This window comes from Canis lupus, chromosome 5 (assembly GCF_048164855.1).
Source record: "Canis lupus baileyi chromosome 5, mCanLup2.hap1, whole genome shotgun sequence".
NCBI lineage: Eukaryota > Metazoa > Chordata > Mammalia > Carnivora > Canidae > Canis > Canis lupus.
In genome coordinates this window covers 41,011,376-41,032,940 of record NC_132842.1, presented here as the reverse complement: position 1 = coordinate 41,032,940, position 21,565 = coordinate 41,011,376, and positions in this window count along the sequence as shown.

Here is a 21,565-nt window from a genome sequence, read left to right as displayed (position 1 = left end):
CTTTATTGTACCAGATATACCACAGTTAGGTAGGATATTAATAGGAGAAACTGGGTGAAGAGTATAAGAAGTCTCTGTACTGTTTTTGTAACTTTTTAAGGAATCTAAAATTATTCCAAAATGAAAAATTTATTGGAAAAAACAGATAAATGCTCACAATCCTGAGTCAATCCTAAACAATTTAGTTGACCAGAGTTACCTTTAAAAAAATATAAATCAGAGCATATCAGTATCTTTCTTATATAATCTTCCAATGGCTTCCTGCTGCTCTATGGGTAAAATTCCAAATCTGTATCAGGCCCTTGTGAACTGATATGTTCACATACCAGTCCCCTACTGGTGTCTCAGTACCAGTCCCCTACCTCATTCTCCTGTCTGTCCACTCTGTCTTTGACCACTTCATTCTACTCACACTGGCCTTCTTCCAGGTTCTTGATTAGGCCATGCTTGTCCCCACTTGAGGCCTTTGCACTGGCTTCTGTCTTGGATGCCCTTCCTCCAGGTCTTCATATGGCTGACTTGTCTTGATATTTGAGTGCCTTTCCTGCCCACACACCCTAAAGTAGCTTCCTGCCTATCCTCTCCTTCATTTCACCCTGCTTTGTGTTCTTCACTCCACTTAACACCATCTGTCAAATTATTTAAATGATTTATTTGCTTATTGCCTTCTCCTCCCCCTGGGATGTCAGAGGTTTATTGTTCAGCACTGTATCTGCATTGCTTAGGGCAGTGTCTGGCACATAATAGGGGCTCTGGATTATTTGCGGAATGAACAAAAGAAGGGACATTTTATCCAGGAAACCTTCCTGACTCTTGGCCAGAGGTCAAAACCCTCCATTAAGCTTCCATGTCCTCTGTTACTTCTCTTTCCCACAGCTCTTGCCCCACTGGGTTGTAACTCTCTGCTGACTCATTTGTCTCCTTCACTAGGCCTTGAGCTCTGATGGGTAGAATGATATTACTCACTTTTGTACACTTAGATATAGCACAATGCCTGGGACACCATTGACACCCCAACAGTGGTAAAACTCATTAGGACCCCTGGCTTGGACACTTGCTGGGCAGTGTGGGGAGTCAAAAGTGATCCTATTTTTAAAAATTTATTTATTTTTGAGAGAGAGAGCGAGCGAACATGTGAGGGAGGGAGGAGGGGCATAGGAACAGGGAGAGAGAATCTTAAGCAAGCTCCATACTCAGCATGGAGCCTGACGTGGAACTCCATCTCACAACGCTGAGATCATGACCGGAGCCAAAATCAAGAGTCAGATGCTTAACTGACGAGCCACCCAGGCACCCCAGAAGTGAACCCTGGTTTAGGCAAGACCTGTCACCGACCACTTCATTCATCTTTGTATTGTCAGTGCCTTGCACTGGAATACATTCAGTCTGCATTTTGAATACATAAAGGAGAGAATGAGATAAAACAGGCTGGCTATGGGATTGGAGGTGGAGGTCAGAAATGGATTTGAAATTCAGCCAATATCTAAGTACTGCCCAGAGTATACTCTCAAGGGAGGAGTGAATGGAGTTCTCATGTTCATTCTGTCTTCCTGTGTTTTATCTCTTATCTATTTCCTTGGGTGTCTTGTCAGTCACATTTTCTCCAGGTAGAGTTTTTCTTTCTTTCTGTCTTCCTTTCATTTCAGTCTCCCTTTTCTCCTACCTCCTTTCTGTTAATGATCCAAGTCTTTTCCAAACTGTAAACCTACAGTTGCTACTTTGGCTTCCCTAGCAACCTCACTCAGCAATCACCATAATGTTCAGGGGACACCCAGGGGAAGAAACAACCTCTTGCCTTAATAAATGTTAGCCTTCATCTTCTCTGATTGAAACAAGAAATGCCATAGAACCATGGAAACAGTGTGTAAATTGGAGCTAGACCAGGTTTAAAAACTCTGTCTTAGACGTGCAGGGTGGCCAATAGACAGGTGAAAAGATGCTGAATATTGGTCATCAGCGGGGAAATGTAAATCAAAACTACATTAAGATATCATATTATACTTGTCATAATGGCTACAATAAAAAACACAAGAAATAACAAGTGTTGACAAAGATGTGGAGAAAAAGGAGCCTTGGTACACTGTTGGTGGGAATGCAATTTGGTGTAGCCACTGCATAAAACAGTATGGAATTTCCTTAAAGAAATTGAAAATAGGGCAGCCCGGGTGGCTCAGCAGTTTAGTGCTGCCTTCAGCCCAGGGCCTGATCCTGGAGATCCGGGATCGAGTCCCACGTCGGGCTCCCTGCATGGAGCCTGCTTCTCCCTCTGCCTGTGTCTCTGCCTCTCTCTCTCTCTCTCTCTCTGTGTCCCTCATGAATAAATAAATAAAATCTTTAAAAAGAAATTGGAAATAGAATTACTGTATGATTCAGTATTTCCACTACTGGATATTTACCCAAAGAAAACAAAAACACTAATTTGAAAAGATACATGCACCCCTACGTTTATTGCAGCATTATTTAAAATAGCCAAATTATGGAAGCCGCTGAAGTGTCCACTGACAGATAATGGATAAAAAAGATGTTCAGCGTGCACGTGCACACACACACACACACACACACACACACACACACAATGGAGTGTTGCTTGGCCATAAAAAGAATGAAATCTTGCTATTTGCAAGAGTAGAGGTAAACCTAGAGTGTGTAATGCCAAATGAATAAGTCAGAGAAGGACAAATACCAGATGATTTCAGGGATATGTGGAATTTAAGAAACAAATGAACAAACAAAAAAAGACAAAAAACAAACTTTAAAAAAAAGATTTTATTTATTTATTTATGAGAGAGAGTCAGAGACATAGGCAGAGGGAGAAGCAGGCTCCCTGTGGGGAGCCTGATTCGGGACTCGATCCCAGGACCCCAGGATCACGACCTGAGCCAAAGGCAGATGCTTTACCACTGAACCTCCCAGGTGCCCCTAGAGGGGCACTGTCATAATATTATGACATGAAGAATAATTCACTGTTTTTATGGACAGAGGGGAAATTATTGGAAAGAAGGAAAATGCACATCTCTGGGCAAAGAGTCCTCTTTGCTTGGTTAATGGAGAGACTAATTTATTTTTTTTATTTTTATTTTTTTTTTTTTTAGATTTTTTTTTTATTTATTTATGATAGTCACAGAGAGAGAGAGAGAGGCAGAGACATAGGCAGAGGGAGAAGCAGGCTCCATGCACCGGGAGCCCGATGTGGGATTCGATCCCGGGTCTCCAGGATTGCGCCCTGGGCCAAAGGCAGGCGCCAAACCGCTGCGCCACCCAGGGATCCCGAGAGACTAATTTAGATCCACAAAGGTCAAGCTATGTTCAGGGGGTGCTGACCAAGAGGATCTTATCTTCCACTGAGAGATGGCATGCGTTTCAGTGGCTGTCAATTTATGATCAGCCCCTGAGTTTGAGAAGATAAAGTTTCTTGGATGTCTCTTGCCCTCCAGTCTGCTTGTGTAGTTTCGATTTATTTTAGTAATGAATTCAGTTGGCATTTTCCCCCTGGAACCCTGTTATTAAAACAAACTTGACAGAGACTCTGCTTGCAGGTACAACAGCGTAGGAATGAAATGAACTCCTATGTACAATATGAGTCTCAATATTGGTTCAGCCTTGGCATGACACTTAGAATGAGTGAAAGCAATGGGAATCTCATTAATCCTCACAATTTAGCACCAGCCTCCAGGAGAGGAGAAAATCATGTCTGATTGTACTGTCCTGTTAGCCTTGTAAATTCACAGGAGAGGGCAGTAAAATGAGCAGGAATATTTATACCAACTCTTTGGTCATTTGCTCATGACTCTAAGAAGACTAACTGAAAAAGATTTATATACATAAAATCATGATGAGAAGACTCAGATAGGTGGAGAGAATTGTTATCTGTCATTCATTCATCTTTAGTTTACTGAGCATCTACTATGTGCTAGGCATTCTTCTGGGCACTGCGAATGGAAAGGTTAAGAAGTCAGTCAAAATCCTTGTTCTCAAGGGCTTACTTTCTGGGAGGAAGAGATAGACAACAGCCAAATGAGCAAGTTAACTAATAACTTCTGTAAAGGAAATAAATCAGGGTAATGTTAATAGGACTTTAAGATGGGAGTAGGGGGGACTTTTAGGTTAATAGTTAGGAAAGACTTCTCTGAAAATGTGACATGGGAATGAAAGGTGGATTTTTGGAAGTAGCTGCAGAGATGGAATTTAAAAGCATGCCTCCAAAGGAACAGAATGGGGGGAAGCCTTGTGCCTGGAATGAGTTCAACATTAGAAAGAAAAAAGGACCCCTCAATCCCCTCTAAATGCTGAAATACAAATAATTAACATTTCCATATTCTTAACTACTTCCTAGTGACATTTATTACTTACTAGCAATGTGACCTTGGACAAGTTATTCATTCACTCTAATTTGACAGCTGTAACATGACAGTTATAAAGTTATAAAGACCTCCTTCCATGGCCTTCTTGCAAGAATTAAATGTGATAGCAATAAATGCTCGTAACTATTAAGTACTTATTATATGCTGGCACTATGCTAAGTGCTTCACATATAATACCACACTTAATCTTGATAACTTTCTTAATAAAGTAAGAAGCACTATAATCCCTATTTTGCAGATGAGGAAACTCAGTGTAGAGAGGGTGGGTAACTTGCTCATGGTCATTCAGAGTTGAGATTTGAATCCATGCTCTTTTCTTCCAAAGTGCTCAACCTTACCCCACTCCCTGCCGTATCTTCCAGATCCGGAAGCCTTACAACAGTGTCCTTTAGGTACCTAGCCCAGTGTCTGCAAGAGGTAGCTCTCAGTGCTTCTAGATCTATTGTTACTACACACATTGTCTTTCGTCCACTTTACAACACTATGATTGATTTTAGAACCTGCATTTTAGAATGTGACTTTCAGATATCAGGGATCTGCCATAGAGCTGGAGCTGGAAGCCACATCTTCTGACGCCTAATCTCTAGGTCTTTTCCCCGTAGTGTGCCTCCCCAGAGTTTTTGCTTATGACAATTAAGCATATTTTGAAAGGAACTCTCAGAAATACACACCAAATTTGCTTCAGTAGATCCAGCTGTTTGCAAAATAATAGGTTCAATTTTCTTCCTTAATACTGCTTCTATTAACATTTAAAAGATCCCTCCATATTCATTGTTCCTATTTTAAGCTAAGAAATCATCAGAGCATTTCAGTGTTCATCAGCTGATGAAGCCTACCAGGTTTCTGAATGGACACCTACTCTGCCACCTGTTGCCTGGGCGTTGCTCTCTGTGCCCATCTTGCTCCTCCTTGTGTTCATTCCAGGAATTTCAGCTTTCCCTGAGGCTTCTCAGGTAGGAAATTTTGCTCCTAAGTGTGTTTGTCTCTGAGGGTTTTTTGTTTGTTTTGTTTTTGCCTGTGTCATTCATATTCTTTTGGATTTTTAGAGTGGAACCTGAAACTTGAAGTTCACTCTTTTAAAAAAGTCTTCTTGGATGGGATTGTTGTAATATAGAATCTACCTCTGAGAATGGAAGAAAGCACATCTGAGCTCTCTGCCTTGCCAGGCAATTACATTTATAAATGGAAAGAGGGCATGAGAGGAAAAGTAAGGCAGCAGGAGTATCTCTCCTCTTGTTATCCATGAGGCTAACGCTTCTTCTGATCTTTCTCTAAGATTGATGCTGACACAAGCCTCTAATCTGGATGTTGTCTTTGGACTTGAAAGATCTACCCCATGTCTCCACTTAGAAGTCTAACAGGCAACTCACATTTAATGTGAGGAAGACAGACTCCTGACCTATGAACACAGACTTGCTCTTCTCTCAGTATCCCCATATCTCTTAATAGCAAATCTGTCCTTTGTTGTGTTCCATTGAAAATGTTGGAGTCTTCTCCACCCTTTTCCCTTCCCTTATATGACCCCATGTCCAGTCAATCAGCAATACCTGATTGAAGGCTAACTTCACCTTCAAAATAGACTCGAAAGCTGACCCATGTCTCACCACCTTCACAGCTGGCAACAAGGACCAAGTTACTATCTTCTTTTCTGATTTCTGTGGTCTTGTAACTGGTCTTCTGCTTTCATTCGTGCCCTCCTTCTTCATACTAGGTGTGATAGCCACAGTGATCCTTTTAAATCTGTATTGGTGTATGCCCCACCTTTGTTCAAAACAGTCCAGTGGTTTCCTGTCTCATAGAATGAGAGTTAAATCCTTAAAATGGCCTATGAAGCCCTCCAGGATCCTGCCCCTCTCCATTATAATTCTAGTCTCATCTAATCTACCCTCTCATCCATTCCAGAATGTAAGTTCTATGAAGGAGGAATATTTGTCTTTTTTACTCTGTTTCCAGTGCCAACAATAGTACCTGGCACAAAGTAGGCCCTTGAGCATATTTTTTAAATGAATGAATGAATGAATGAATGACTGTTAAGAGATGACCATAGTGCCCAACTCTATGAGGTCAGGAATCATTTCATTACAAACAGAAAACCAATTCAAATTAAATGTGATTGGATCACTTCTAATGTGATTAGAAATTCAGAGGTACATTACTTTTAGGGTAGCTCTATTCAGGAAATCAAATGAAGCCATTGGTCATTGACTTTCTTTGTCCATTGTCTTTTTTTCTTCCCTGTTAGCTTCATTCTCAGGCAGGCTTTCTTGGTCACCATAAACTTTGGTATTACATAATGTTACATAAATAATCCCAAGGAGGACAAGCTCAGGAGACAATCTCACTGGCCCAGGTTGAATAAGGTGCCTCTTTCTGAACCAGTCACTGTGATCTAGGGTGACAAAATGCTCCCATTGGTCAAATTGATTTATCTAGCCACCTCTGCAGTAGAATGTGAAAGTAGGGGTATCAGGCCCACCAACACTCCATAGGCTAAGAGAGAGGAGGACTGCTTCACTAAAGGGAAGTATAGATATCATTGTCAGGATCATCCCACGTTACTACCAGACTGATCTTTGTACAACATAGTTCTGATCTTGTCACTATCATGTTCTAGCATCTTCAGTGAATTCCTCATTGAAATAAATGCCAAATCCTTGGTCTGGTATTTAAGACTCTTCATAATGTAGTCCTAATCTGTGTCACCATACACTCCCATATTTCCATTACTGCACAAACGCTGGACTGTGTGCTATTCTTTTTTTTTTTTTAAGATTTTATTTATTTATTAATGAGAGACAGAAAGAGAGAGAGGCAGAGACACAGGCAGAAGGAGAAGCAGGCTCCCGGCAGCAGCCGGATGTGGAACTCGATCCCCAGACCTGGATCATGCCCTGAGCCAAAGGCAGAGGCTCAACCGCTGAGCCATCCAGGAGTCCCCGTGTGCTATTCTTAGAAAACCATTTGTTCATTTATCGGTCCATACATACACGTACGTGATACTTTTTTTTTTTTAAAGATTTATTTATTTATGATAGACATAAAGAGAGGCAGAGACACAGGAAGAGGGAGAAGCAGGCTCCATGCCAGGAGCCCGACGTGGGACTCGATCCTGGGACTCCAGGATCGCACCCTGGGCCAAAGGCAGACACTAAACCACTGAGCCACCCAGGGATCCCCTGATACTTCTTTTTTTAAAAAATATTTTTATTTATTCATGATAGAGGAGAGAGAGAGAGAGAGAGAGAGAGAGGCAGAGACAGAAGCAGGCTCCATGCTGGGATCCCGACATGGGATTCGATCCCGGGTCTCCAGGACTGTGCCTTGGGCCAAAGGCAAGCGCTAAACCCGGGAGCCACCCAGGGATCCCCCATACATGATACTTCTATGTGTCCCAGTCTTTGTTCATTTAGTGACCTCTCTCCTGAATGTCTTTTGCTTTCTCTATGCATATAAAAGCCAACATATTCTTAACGACCCAGGTTAAGTACCATATTTTCTAAGATGTCCTCATTTTTCTCTCTAATCCCCATGCAGCTCAAAATGATTTATTTGCTCCATCTCTCTCCATAGTACTATATTTATTCCTCTCCTAAGGCAGCCTTTTTTTTTGGCCTTGAGTGGATGTTACATCTGTACATACCTATTTCCCTTATTGGAGACTAAAATCTTTGAGAGCTTGGACATCTTTTCCACCTACACAGCCAGCCAGTTATAGTAGTATTGTACACCTAAGAATTATCTAAGAATTGTTTGTGAAATGAATGAATAACAAAATGAATTGAATTAAACTTCCAGTTTGTCATTTTTTATCATCACTATGATATGTTTATTTGTATAGCACAACTATTTGTAGAGTATGTTTGGATTTATAAAATGTTCTGAGGCCTTTCATCTTACTTACTTTTCATAATAGTATTCTGAAACGGATATTATCTCTAAAGAATAAAGAAGCTGAATCTCAGGCAGGTAACTTTTTGATTGTACAGTGGTAAGGACAAGCATTGAATTCAGGGCTTTAAAAAAATTGTGTTAATTATTGCTAGGAATGCAAGCTGGTGCAGTCACTCTAGAAAACAATATGGAAGTTCCTCCATAAGTTAAAATTAGAACTAGCTTATGATACAGGAATTGCACTACTAGCTAGGTATTTATCCAAAACATACAAAAACATTGATCCAAAGGGGCACCTACTCCCCAGTGTGTACAGCAGCGATGTTCACAATAGCCAAACTATAGAAAGAGCCCAGATGTCCATTGAAATGAAGAGATAAAGAAGATGTGTTATAATATTTTATTATGTGTGTGTGTGTATGTGTGTGTATATCTATCTCAGCCATCAAAAAGAATGAACTCTTGCCATTTGCAACATTGTGGATGGATCTAGAGGTTATTATGCTAAGCAAAATAAATTAGTCAGAGAAAGACAAATACCATATGATTTCACTTTATGTGAACTATAAGAAACAAAACAGAGGAGCATAGGGGTTGGGAAGGAAAAATAAAATGATAAAAACAGAGAGAGGCAAGCCATAAGAGACTGTTAATTCTAGGAAAAAACCTGAAGTTTGGCTGGAGGGGGTAACTGGGTGATGGGCATTACGGGGGGGCACTGAGTATTATATGCAACTGGTGAATCACTAAATTCTACCCCTGAAACTAATAATATACTATGTTAAATAAATTGAATTTAATAAAAACTTTAAAAAATTGTGTTAAGCTTTATTTTTAATTGAGGTATAGTTTACATATTAGTTTCAGGTGTACAGCATAGTGATTTGATGATCATATACATTTTGAAATGCAAAATGCAAGTGCAGTCACCATACAAGGTTATTATATCATTGACTATATTCCTTATACTGTACTTTTCATGAATTCAGATCTTTTGACTCTGTATTACTTATGAGTCTTTTGGCAAGAAGTGATAGTAACTCAAACCAGCTTAAGTACAAAAGGACTTTTTTTTTAAAGATTTTATTTATTTATTCATGAGAGACACAGAGAGAGAGAGGCAGAGACACAGGCAGAGGGAGAAGCAGGTTCCATGCAGGGAGCCTGACGTGGGACTCGATCCCGGGTCTCTAGGATCAGGCCCTGGGCTGAAGGTGGAGCTAAACCGTTGAGCCACCCAGGCTTCCCAGTACAAAAGGAAATTTATTGATTAATTGGTGCCCCCCCAAAGAACTATGCTTTTTGGTCCTCAGGACTCTAGGCTTGGATGTGTGTTTTTTTTTTGTTTTTTTTTTTTGTTTTTTTGTTTTTGGCTGATGGGACTTTAGCAAGCATTGTATAAACAGAAGCTTGATTAATTGCTGGCAAATTGGGACTTGTCGGCTTGGAATGGTCCCTCTTTGGAACATGGCTGGCATGCCCTAAGTATCCCAGGCCACATGGAGAGACCATGGGGGAGAAGTGAGATGCTCAGTCAGCAGTCCCAGCTGAGCCTTCAGCTGCTACCCAGCACCAACCACCACCTTCAGTGAGCATACTGGGTGTGAGTGAGGATCCTGGATGTTCTAGCCCAGCCCAGCCTCCATATGACTAAAAGCCCCACTACAGAGCCATGACAGAGAACAAAGAGTTGTCATTTAAAGCTATTAGGTTTCAGAGCATTTTGGTCTTCAGCAATAGGTAGTAAAAAGAGGAGGACAGTATCTAATAGATTCTTTTTGAGTTCATCTGCTCAACTTTGAGCAAATTACTGTGGCCAGGGTTTCAGGGTTTTTTGCCTCTTGCAAGGACCACATGGAGCAGGGGGAAGAGATGATAAAAAATCTTTCCACAATTGGGAAATTGCACAGAACAGACAAAAATTGTAGCTACCAGTGCCTGGGAGAGCCTGGAAAAAGCCAGCATAGCTTTTCAATAGATCAGGCAAGAATCATAGATTGTCGGAGTTAACAAGTTCAAGTCCAGCTGTTTCATTTTACAAATAGTAAAATAGTTAAATCCCAAAGACCATTTCCAGGGTCAAGATCCACCAATAGTCAGGCTAGAACCACAGTATCCTGGCTCCGACTGTGGGTCTCCTTCTATCACCTTGTTTGCTCAGCAGTGATGGTTCTCAGGAGTGAGGTGGATGTGGGGTTTGTGTATATGAGTGAGTGTGTGTGTGTGTGTGTGTGTGTGTGTGTGTGTGTTTCTGAGAGTCTGACCTGGGTGGGATGGAAGGGTCTAGGGCTGAGTGGGGGGAGGGGGATTGATTTGATCTTCCCAGAATTCTAGGGCACCTGGGTGGCTCAGTCAGTTGAGTGTCTTCCTTCGGCTTGGGTCATGATCCCAGGACAGTGTGGAGCCTGCATTCTCCCTCTTTCTCTGCCTCCCCCCAACTTGTGCATTCTTTCTCTCATATAAATAAATGAAATCTTTAAAAAAATCCACCCAGAGTTTTGTTTTCAGCACCTGATACCCCTCTGGGAAGAGACACATATTTACATACAAGTCAGCTCCCTAGATTTGGAATTAGTAAGATCTAACTCAGCTCCAGCCATATGTGCTGTTCAGCCTTTGGCACAATTGATTGTTTAACCAAGCAGCCCAGGACACATCTCTGAAATGTAAAAATTTCCATTGTGGAGGAAGACTTAGAGGCAACATTTGGGATCTTGGGCTTCATGTAATGCCCTGCTTGTAATGTCCTGCTTGATGTGCATTTGTAGCTCTTTAGACAATTTAAGAGCAATTTTTGTGAAATTTCCCAGGACATTTTGTTTCCTCAGGCAAAAAATGACTTTTGCTGCATGAACAACAGTTGCCGCATCTACTCCAGAGAGATGCAATCAACTGTGGCTTCTGACAAATCAATAAATATAGGTAGGAAACCAGATTCTTCATGTTCGCTATATCCATCATTGTCTTCCTTCCCATCTTCTCATTACTGCTAGAGATAGAGTTGTAGAATGTTCATTCTGAGAGAGAATTTAGAGTTTATTTAGTCAACTGACATTTTTAGAGATGAGGTAATTGAAGCCCAGAGAGTGCGAAGGTCTTGTAGCAGTCACACAGTAATTCCATGGATTGGGTTGGGATAAGAGTTCTCATTATTGACTCAGGGCAAATGAGAACCATGGCCCTGAAATCTTTTGGTGCCTTTGGGGCAGCTCTAACAGAGGATAGAGAGGAGGTTGTGAAGAAGGGAAATAGGGAGGATGCTAAATGTTAAAGGAAATTGATTTATAATGGGGGAGGGGACCTCAAAGAGTGAACAGAATGATCTAGATTTCACCAGTAGAGACTCTGAACTTTATTACCAGTCTTCAGCCACAAACAAGACACTTGGATCTAAAATCTTTAAGAGTTTTCTTTTTTTAAAATTGAAGTATAATTAACGTACAGTGTTACATAAATCTTTAAGAAGTTTTTATACTCACAAGTCCCTCTAGAAAATTAGCCATGCTACATCTCATTTTCTCAGGATCCTGACCCACTTTTCTGAGATTCAGAGAGGTTAAGCACTTTACCCAAGATCACACAACCAAAAAGAGTCAAGTCTAAAGCCTATGCCCTTTGCATTATCCTGCACTGCCTTTTAGGGGGCTAGGCATAATCTTTACTGTACGTGGAATTGCTTGTGCAAGGAAAAAAATCACAGGGAATATAAAGGAGCTTATTTATATTTAAATGATGCATAGTACGGCTGGTTGAGGATGTGGCCTCCAGGGTCAGATTGTCCAGGTAAAATCCAAGTTCCATCACTCACTGTGTGACCACGGGGCAGATCATTCAGTCCCTCCAAAGAATTCTTTTACTTTTTATCATATAGATAATGGACATCACATAAAATTTACTTCATATGGTGTTGATAGGAGAGTAAAAGGGGGATAATGCTGGTAAATCACTTAACACTGTGCCTGGCACTTAAGTGCTCGGAAATGTGAGCTGTTATTTGGTTTTATCATGCCCAATATTAATTGTGGAATGGAAAAAAATAAATAGAAAAATAAAAAATTGTGGAATGGGATGATGCAGAAAGGGAAAGTATAAAAGAGAAAAGACTACCTCTTCTTCATGCTTCCGTTAGCTTAGCTCACTGATTCCTTTGCACCTCCTGAGCACTATCCTCTCTGGTTGGTTAGATTAGATCAGCTCATTCCAAAGTGAAAGTGTTCAGTGGGAAATCCAACCGAGTGTGCACAAAGATCCATGTATGAAGATCATCTTTGTAGGATCATTTATAATAGAGAAAACCCAGAAATTATCTAAACATTAGTTCATAAAGAACAGGTACATCTTTGTGAATGCACCAGAGTATCTCCAGATGCTTTGGGTAAAACATTGGAATCGTATTTGATTCTTTTTTTTCCTCTCACTCTCCATGTGAATACCATCAATCAAGTCAGTCCTATTCTACCTTTAAAACATGTTCACATTGTGATCTGTTCTCGGTACCTGCATAGCTACTACCCTGATCTTTAAGCCACTTACCTCTTTTGTAGATTTTTGCAATTACTTTGACCTAGTCTTCCTGCTTCCCCTTTTGCTTTTCTACCTAGGGTAGTATCCTTGCTGTTCTTTGAATCCTATCTTAGGGCCTTTATACTGGCTTTTCTTACTGTCTAGAAAACTCTTTTCCACAATGTCCTCAGAGCTACTTCCCTCATCTGCTTGATCCTGCTTCTCACTGAGGCCTGCTCTATGTACTCTCTTTTTAATTGCATTCCATCCCACTCTGGGTTTAGAATGTATAATCTTATTTACCCTGCTTTATTTTTTTCTTAGGAGTTAGTAGTTTTTCATGTACTATATATTATCAACTTATTAAGTGTATTGTCTGTTTCTCGCCCCTGGAACATAAGCTCTTTGATGGCAGGATTTTTGCCTTTTTTTTTTTTTTAAGATTTTATTTATTTATTCATGAAAGACACAGAGACATAGGCAGAGGGAGAAGCAGGCTCCCTACCACCTGATGCGGGACTTGCTCCCAGGACCCCAGGATCACACCCTGAGCTGAAGGCAGGTTGCTCAACCACTGAGCCACCCAGATGCCCCCCCATTTTTTGCTGTTTACTATTATATCCCCAGCACTTAGAATAGTTTCAGCATATAGTCAGTGCTTAATAAATATTTGTTGAAGAATGAATGAATGATTTAGAATGAATTAGTATGGACTCTTAAAATCAATGAGAGGGAGCTCCAGGAATTGACATGAAAAGGTATCTAAGATACATTTTTAAATTAAATGAAGCTGTAAAGCTATTAATATATACATTTGAATATAAATGGAGATACACACATATATGTCTGTATTCTTGTGCCTATATGTATATATTATAATTTCATTTATGTTTAAAAAACAAAGCCAGCTATTTGTATTTGCATACATATGCATATAAAAGCATAGAATGTTGGGAAGACCATATTCTAGACTTACAGTAATAGTTACTTTTTTTGGAAGAGCGAAGCAGACCTTTTGTTTTATTCTTTATACCTCTCTAATTTTTAAAATACATCCTACCAAAAGGCTGTTGTATTCATGCATCACTTGTGTTAAGTTTTTATATAGATTTTCTAAGTTGGTGTAAATTTTGAAAAAATACATATGTGCAGAAAATTTAGTACTCTTGTTACATTTTCCTAGATCAACTAACAAGTTGCCTGCAGAGAGCTCTGAAGTGGGTGGGGAGTATCACTGACCCGCTAATCATTCTTGTCTATGTGACCTCATCCTCACCTCCCCCAGACCCACCTCCAGTACTCTCCTATAGGAGACTTCGAACTGCTTGGGAGCAGAGCTGTGGTTCTTTGGTCAATTCCGTAGCCTTATCTTCTAGGAGCACAGGACTTTGGACGTCAGAGGTGCAAAGTACTTATTTCTTTAAATGCAGTAGCTCTTTCCTGACCCACATTCTTTCCTGTGGGTTCGCTTCCCTCACTGTAGGTGGCAGTCCTCATCAGCTGGGCTGAAGTAGCTGACTTCCCAGAGCGGTGATTCTCTGTCCTCAGAGGCAATGCCTGCAATGCAGGCTTTCAGTAACGCTTACTTCCTTGACTCTCCTTTACTGTTAGAGAAGGAAACTGTCAATTAAATAATCCACCCAGAAATATAACTTCAAAAACCAATATAACTCCCTCGTTCTTTAAAACCCTTGAGTATAAATAGACAGAAAGGGAAAGTAGTTGGTAATAAAATCTTATGTCTGTAATAGCAAATGCTTGGGTGTGATTTCCCTAGGAGATATGATGATGTGGTTAGATGTCCTGTCTGTGTCTAGGACCCCTGTGAATGCTACAGCTACCCATGCTGTCCGAGAGAGGAGCAGCATTTCAGTCTGTGAAGTGAGTTTCTAAAATGGTAGACAATGCTTGGCAGAGCTCTGATTAAAATAATGTGCCAACTTCCCTTAATGTGTATGGATTCTCAGCTGCCCACAATGTATTATGTATTATGTATTATGTATTAAGCCTAGCTCCCTGCTCTCACCAACCAACAAACGAACGAACAGGTTCTAGTCTTGGATAATTATAAACAACTGTTTGACCTATGTGAAAGTCTGGGGTGTTGGACAGTTTTCTGCTGGGCAGGACTACTCTTCATATTGCAGAATGTCTGCATCCCTGGCCTCCCACCCACTAAATATCTGTGGTGTTCATTCACTGTGAGTATAGTACTGAGAAATAAATGTTCCTGTACATTTCCAGAATGCCCCTCAGAGGGCACTCCTGGTCCCCTTAAGAACTTGGGCATTAGCTGCGTTGCACAATAAGGTAGCTGCAAGTCCCATGTGGCTACTCAGCCTTGAAATGTGGCTAGTGCAACTAAAGAACTAAATTTAATGTAATTTACATATTTTAAAACTAATACTGGGAAACTTTTGAGTATGACTGGACTAGCTTGACTGGGTATGTGAATCTACCTTGTCCACTGTGAATTTCCTGAAATCTGAGAACAGACCAAATATTTCAAATAGTTTACTGGGCTAATTGAGATGCTCTGAGTGTAAAATACTCAGAGGAATTTGAAGATTGAGCAAACAAAAAAGAATATAGAATATGCTGTGAACATCATTCTTAGATTACATATGGAAATGATCTGTTTGGATTTATTGGATTAAATGTTATTAAAATGAATTCCACTAGTTTCTTTTTACTTTTTTAATGTTGCTACTGGAAAATTTAAAACTACCTATGTGGATCATGTTATATTTGTGTTGGAAAGTGCTGGGATGGAGAAAAGTCATGGCCATTTTGCAGCCTCTGAAATCCCTTCTGGCTTTTTGTTTGGTAGTCTGAAGTGAGAGAGGAGTTACAAATATTAGTGTCTGATTCTCTAGCTGGCAAACCAGGGGCTGCAGGGACAGTCTGCAATGGTAGAATAATCCCATGTGATTATTATTTTTTAATGAAGCCCCAGATTTTGGCCCGTGGTTTCTGGCAGGGTTGATGTTTTTCCACTACATGCACCCTCTGCTTGGTCCTCTGGGAACCTTCCCTTTACATTCTGACAAGGAGGTTTTGGCCTGTGATACAAAGCCTTGCGCCAGCTCTACTCAGAGGCAATGAGGAAAAAGCATTTCAAAGTACCTAGAAGATGGCCTATCGCTCCATTCCAGTGATTTACAGATAATACAGGTGGTTAAATTTCAAAGCACATGGTGGGGTCTCCTCTGAGGCAGAGCACAGAGAACCAGCCACATAGGCAGCTCAGTTACATTCCAGCCACAGAGAGGCCTCACTGATCATATATTCAGAAGTGTGTTAAGCGTTTTATTTTATTTTTTCTGGGTGTTAAGCGTTTTAGATTACAAACTAGACTAGTTAAAATGATTTTCCGTCCCCCTCTTAAAGAATTGACTTTTTCTCCCCCAAGTGGTCAGTTTGTTGAGGTGAGAAAAGCAAAAATGCTAAGAAGCTTGAACTTTCAAGTCAGACTGAGTTGAGAATAACAACCGTCAGATTTCATGGCTGTGGAACTGTGGACAGATAACCTCTCCGAGCTTCAGTTTCCAGGTCTCCTATCTGAAATGCCTCTTTTATATATAGCAAATACTCAGTAAGCAGTAACTGTTGTTCACATAAAGAAGTGAGAGTGGTAGATGAGAATTTTTAAGCAGAAAAGCATCTTAGAACAGCATCTCCAAGACCATATTCCTCAGGACACTGGTCCCATGAAGTAGAATTCTAACAATAAAATTAGTTCTGTGGTCACTACATTTTGGAAATGGTCTATGTCTCAGTGGAGACTGATAAAGTACTTCAGCATAGTTCACACTTTGCAGTAAAGAAATTAGTTTAATTTGGCTTTCTCAAACTTTATTAGTCTCCCTTCTCTGCCTCCCCGCAGGAAAGAACTCTCAGCTCTGTGAAGCATACTTTGGGAAATGATGGCTTGAGTGAAAATGTCTGACCTAATCAGAAATCCTTGATCCCACACTTTGTGTGTATGTGTGTTTTAAAGATTTTATTTATTTATTCATGAGAGAGACAGAGAGAGAGAGGCAGAGACACAGGCAGAGGGAGAAGCAGGCTCTCTGTGGGGAGCTCAGTATGGAACTCCATCCCAGGACCAAGTGATCATGACCTGAGCTAAAGGCAGACACTCAACCCCTAAGTCACCCAGGCACCCCAATCCTACACTTTGGATGGGTTAGTCTCCTTGTCAGATTGCCCTGTGACATGGGGGGACAGATGGGACAAGCCAGCAGACTACATCCCATGTCACCTAGGTCCATAATGAAAAACCCATCCCTTAGGGAGCTTAGACAACCTTGGGGGGAAAAACAGTGATGTGAAATACAGTCTCTTGAAGCACTGCCTTGGAAATTTCTATTTTGGTTGTTGGTGGAGCAGGGGGGACTGTAAACTAGACATAAAGTCCCATGAACTCTCATAGCTCTCTGCAAATGATCAATAGCTATCATAATCTTCTGCCATAACAGTATTTCAGAAGAGTTTCAAAATGCCAGACTGGGTTTTAAATACACACAGACACAGACACACACACACACACACATATGCACACACACTCTGAGTAGTTATATAAGAGCAGATTAAAAGGATATGTTTAATTTATAAGCACCACTCTGATTAGAAATGATAGATGTGGAAGGATTGCTAAAGGATAATGTTCATACTCAATTTACAATAATTACACATTTTTTTCATCAAGACACATATCTAATATAATCTCCCAAATCCCAGAGTACACAAAAAATAAAGTCCAGTAAATGACATCAGACAGGAGAGGATAAAAATTCTACCTCTAGAAAGATTCAGAATACCCAGGGTCTAAATCAAAATGCGTAGGAGTAGACCTAGATATTTTTGAATATTTTTGTAAGAGGATTATTTGTCATAATTTTTATTTTATGTATCTCAAACAGGAAAACATTAGAGTAGTACAATAAACAACCACAAAGAATTGTCAACACTTTTTCAATTTTTTACTTCATATATATGCATATATTTAAATATAAATACATATTGGGACAAACTTGTTCATATTAGATTGCCGACATTGTGACACCTCACCTAAAATATTTCAGCATGTATCTCTTTCAAAAAGGACATTTTCCCACATTATCACATGTCATTATTCTGCCAATAATTCTCTAGTTCCGTCTGATATCAACTCTAGAGTCAAGTCTCTTCAGGAACAATCATGGTTCATATATTACATTTGGTTATGTCACTTTAAATGCAGAATGACCCCTTCATCCCAACATTTTTTCCCAGTATATTAATTTTGTGGTGAGACTAGTAGTCCTGTAGGATGTCCCACATAGTGGTTTTGTGCATCTGATTGTCATCTCTTGGGGTAGCTTAGCCCATTCTTTGATTTTCTGTGCAGCTTGTAAACAAAAAGTTAGGTTGAAATTCAGGATGAGATAAACATTAAGCTTTTAACTATACCTCATCAGTGGGAGGATTATTTATTCTCATTTGCCTTCTGTCCTAGTGTTATATTAAATAGTGCCTTTCAGGGGTACCTGAGTGGTTCATTGGTTGAGCATCTGCCTTTAGCTCAAGGGCATGATCGTGTGGTCCTGGGATCGAGTCTCACATCAGGCTCCCCTTTGGAAGCCTGCTTCTCCCTCTGCCTATGTCTCTGCCTCTCTCACTGTGTCTCTCATGAATAAATAAATAATCTTAAAAAAATAAATAGTGCCTTTCTCCATCAAGAATGACCTGTTTAGAACACATAGTCAGCAAATGAAGTATCACATTAGAAGGCACAGAATATCAGTCTGTCCCACCAGTGGGGACACCAAGTCTAATCATTTGGTTAGGTCTCCTTCAGAGCTTTTAAAGATAATGAGCCCCATTATAAAATTATAAATTGATTGGTTTTATCATGTAAGTCATCTCTACTTTAGTAACCAATCAAAATTTTCTGCAAATGGGCAAAATCCTGAGTAAATGATTTTACCCTAAGTTTGATTTAAGGTAAAGTCACTCTTTTTTATATTAAAATGTTATGAAAAATATTATTTTTCTACAATAAAACATTTTCTGTTGTTTGACTTCAACCAGAGGAAAGAAATGGCAGAAGGTCGAAGATTTAATTTTCTCCAGCCATTCACATAAATTCATCTGTATTTTAAGAATCCTAACCAAAGTCAACTCTCCCAAGTCTCTCTCTTTGGTGCCTGGTTGAGAGAGGGAGGTAAATTTCACATTGTTCTTTCTTTCCAAATTTAGATTGGCAGGGAAAAAAACATTGGTTATCAATTCTTTTTCTCCCAGAGATAGCTTTTGGCTCTTATTTGTCTCATTTTGTGTTCTGAGAACTTGGCTTAGCAACTGTCAGGTTATAGGCTCCAGAAATATGGTTGGTATGGATGGAGAGAAACGTGTGTTGTACTCCGATGTTCAGAGTCTGCTGGGAACTTCTTTTACACCTTCTCCCCTAAGCTAAAATGAAACTATGTATCCACAGGGAATATTAGGCTCCCAGCTGAGCAGGGAGCCCCACTGGGGGCTTGATCCCAGGACCCCAAGACCACAACCTGAGCCTAAGGCAGATGCTCAACTGACTGAGCCACCCAGGTGCCCCTTTTCTTTACCTTTGAGTTGTAAATGTTCTATCTGTCTCCTCTAGGAACTGAGAGCCCTCTCTTGAAATGTGAACTACAGGGAGGTAATTCTGATAAGGAGGGAAGAAAAGACAATAATTTGGAAATTAGGTGAATAAAAAAATCTTAAAAATCTTCTCCACAAATAATAATAGAATTTATTAGCCACCTGAGAGGTAACCTTAACTTATTCTATCTGCTAAATATACAATTTGAATCCAACTCTTCTTTTATAAACTAGTGAGTTTTGTATGATCACATCTGTCTTATGGTTCATGCTTTAAAACAAAAGCTGTAAAATCTCTGTATTTGTCTGTATGTTTGTGTAAGTTTATGTATGTATGTTACAGATGTGTGATATTTTTCTGCCTCTGGATAGTATTGCCTAATTAATTTGTAAAGAGCTCTTTTTAATTGGCTTAAAGACAAATAAGCATTTATATTAATGAAGTAGACTCTCAGAAATATAGAAACTAATACAAATGTTTTTCAAGTTCATGTGATGTAGGATAGTCTTTGGTATATAAAAGCTAGTTTAAGCTTGTTGGTTTACATATCTTTAGAGTTATCAGTGTCAAATATAATATTTTTTAAAAAGATATTTTATTTATTTATTTGAGAGAGAAAGCACAAGCAGGAGTTGGGAGGAGGGGCAGAAGGAGAAGCAGGCTCCCCGTGATCAGGGAGCCTGACAGGGGCTTGATCCCAGGACCCCGGAATCATGATCTAAGCCAGAGGCAGACATTTAACCAACTGAGCTACTTAGGCACCCCTCAAATATAATCTTTTATTCTACCTAGGTTTACTAAAATTCAAATAAACTTATCTGTTACAGAATTTGTCAGCAAGAAAGATAACTTAAAATGACAGCTGTTTAATGTCTCATGAAATTTTCATGAGTAATCTAAACATAATTTTTTAAAAAGATTTTATTTATTTATTCATGAGAGACACAGAGAGAGAGGCAGAGACACAGGCAGAAGGAAAAGCAGGGAGCCTGATGCAGGACTCAATCCCGGGACCCCCAGGATCATGCCCTGAGCAGAAGGCAGATGCTCAACCCCTGAGCCACCCTGGTGCCCCTCTAAACATAATTGTTAAGAACAAGTAAATTGGGCAGCCCCGGTGGCTCAGCAGTTTAGCGCCACCTTCAGTCCAGGGCCTGATCCTGGAGACCCAGGATCGAGTCTCATGTCAGGCTCCCTGCATGGAGCCTGCTTCTCCCTCTGCCTGTGTCTCTGCTTCTCTCTCTTGCTATGTCTCTCATGCATAAATAAAAGTCTTTTAAAAAAAACAAGTAAATTAATAGATCTAAATAAAAGTTTATATCTGAACTTTTCAACAACAATTATGCTTTATGGTATGTCTACTTAAAAATAGTTACCATAATCTTTTTGGTAACTTAAAACCTTAAAGATATACTGAGATAAATTAAATGATTGCTATTCATTGAATATCTAGATTATTCCAAAATAAGATGAAGGACTGAAACGTTAATTACTGAACATAGTCTATCCACTTTTGGCTTCCTTTTAAATATATTTGGGTCTCTAGTAAACATGTTTTGTGCCACACCAAAAATTTGCCTATGAGGAAGCATATACTTCTAGAAATTGTGAAAAGGATTTACACATTTGCAGATGAGCAGAGTGGTAGAGTGACAGACAATCCAGAATTGCTTGTTTCTTACTTTTCACTAGGAATAAAGGATTCTAAGTTTTAAGAATTCCAATTATTACATATCATTAAAACCACTTAGAACTTATAAGGGTAAAAGGAAACGGCTATGTATGAAAAGTAGGTAGGGAAAGTAGAAAGACCAGTTCTTCCAGAGCGAGAAACAGGAAAACATAGGCCAAAACCTAAATGAATATAAAAAGAGTTTTAGAAGGTCTGTGGAAAGGGAATCTTGGAAAAGGAATTTTATGTGTGGTCAAGCTGATTAAAATGGGAATGGATTGCTTTGTGTATGAATGTTACTAATATACATATCTCAGAAATTGTTTAAAGTTGCTAGAAATGTCAATATTCTCATTGTCCAACTACTAACCTAAATTATTCTATGCCACAGAAATAACTACATTTCCTTATCAAATGAACTCTCATCAGATCTATAACCATGGCTATTTGGTTAAAAGTCCTTTTGTCATTTATAGACTATTATTATTTTACTCTGATGCTTTTGCAAAGGTG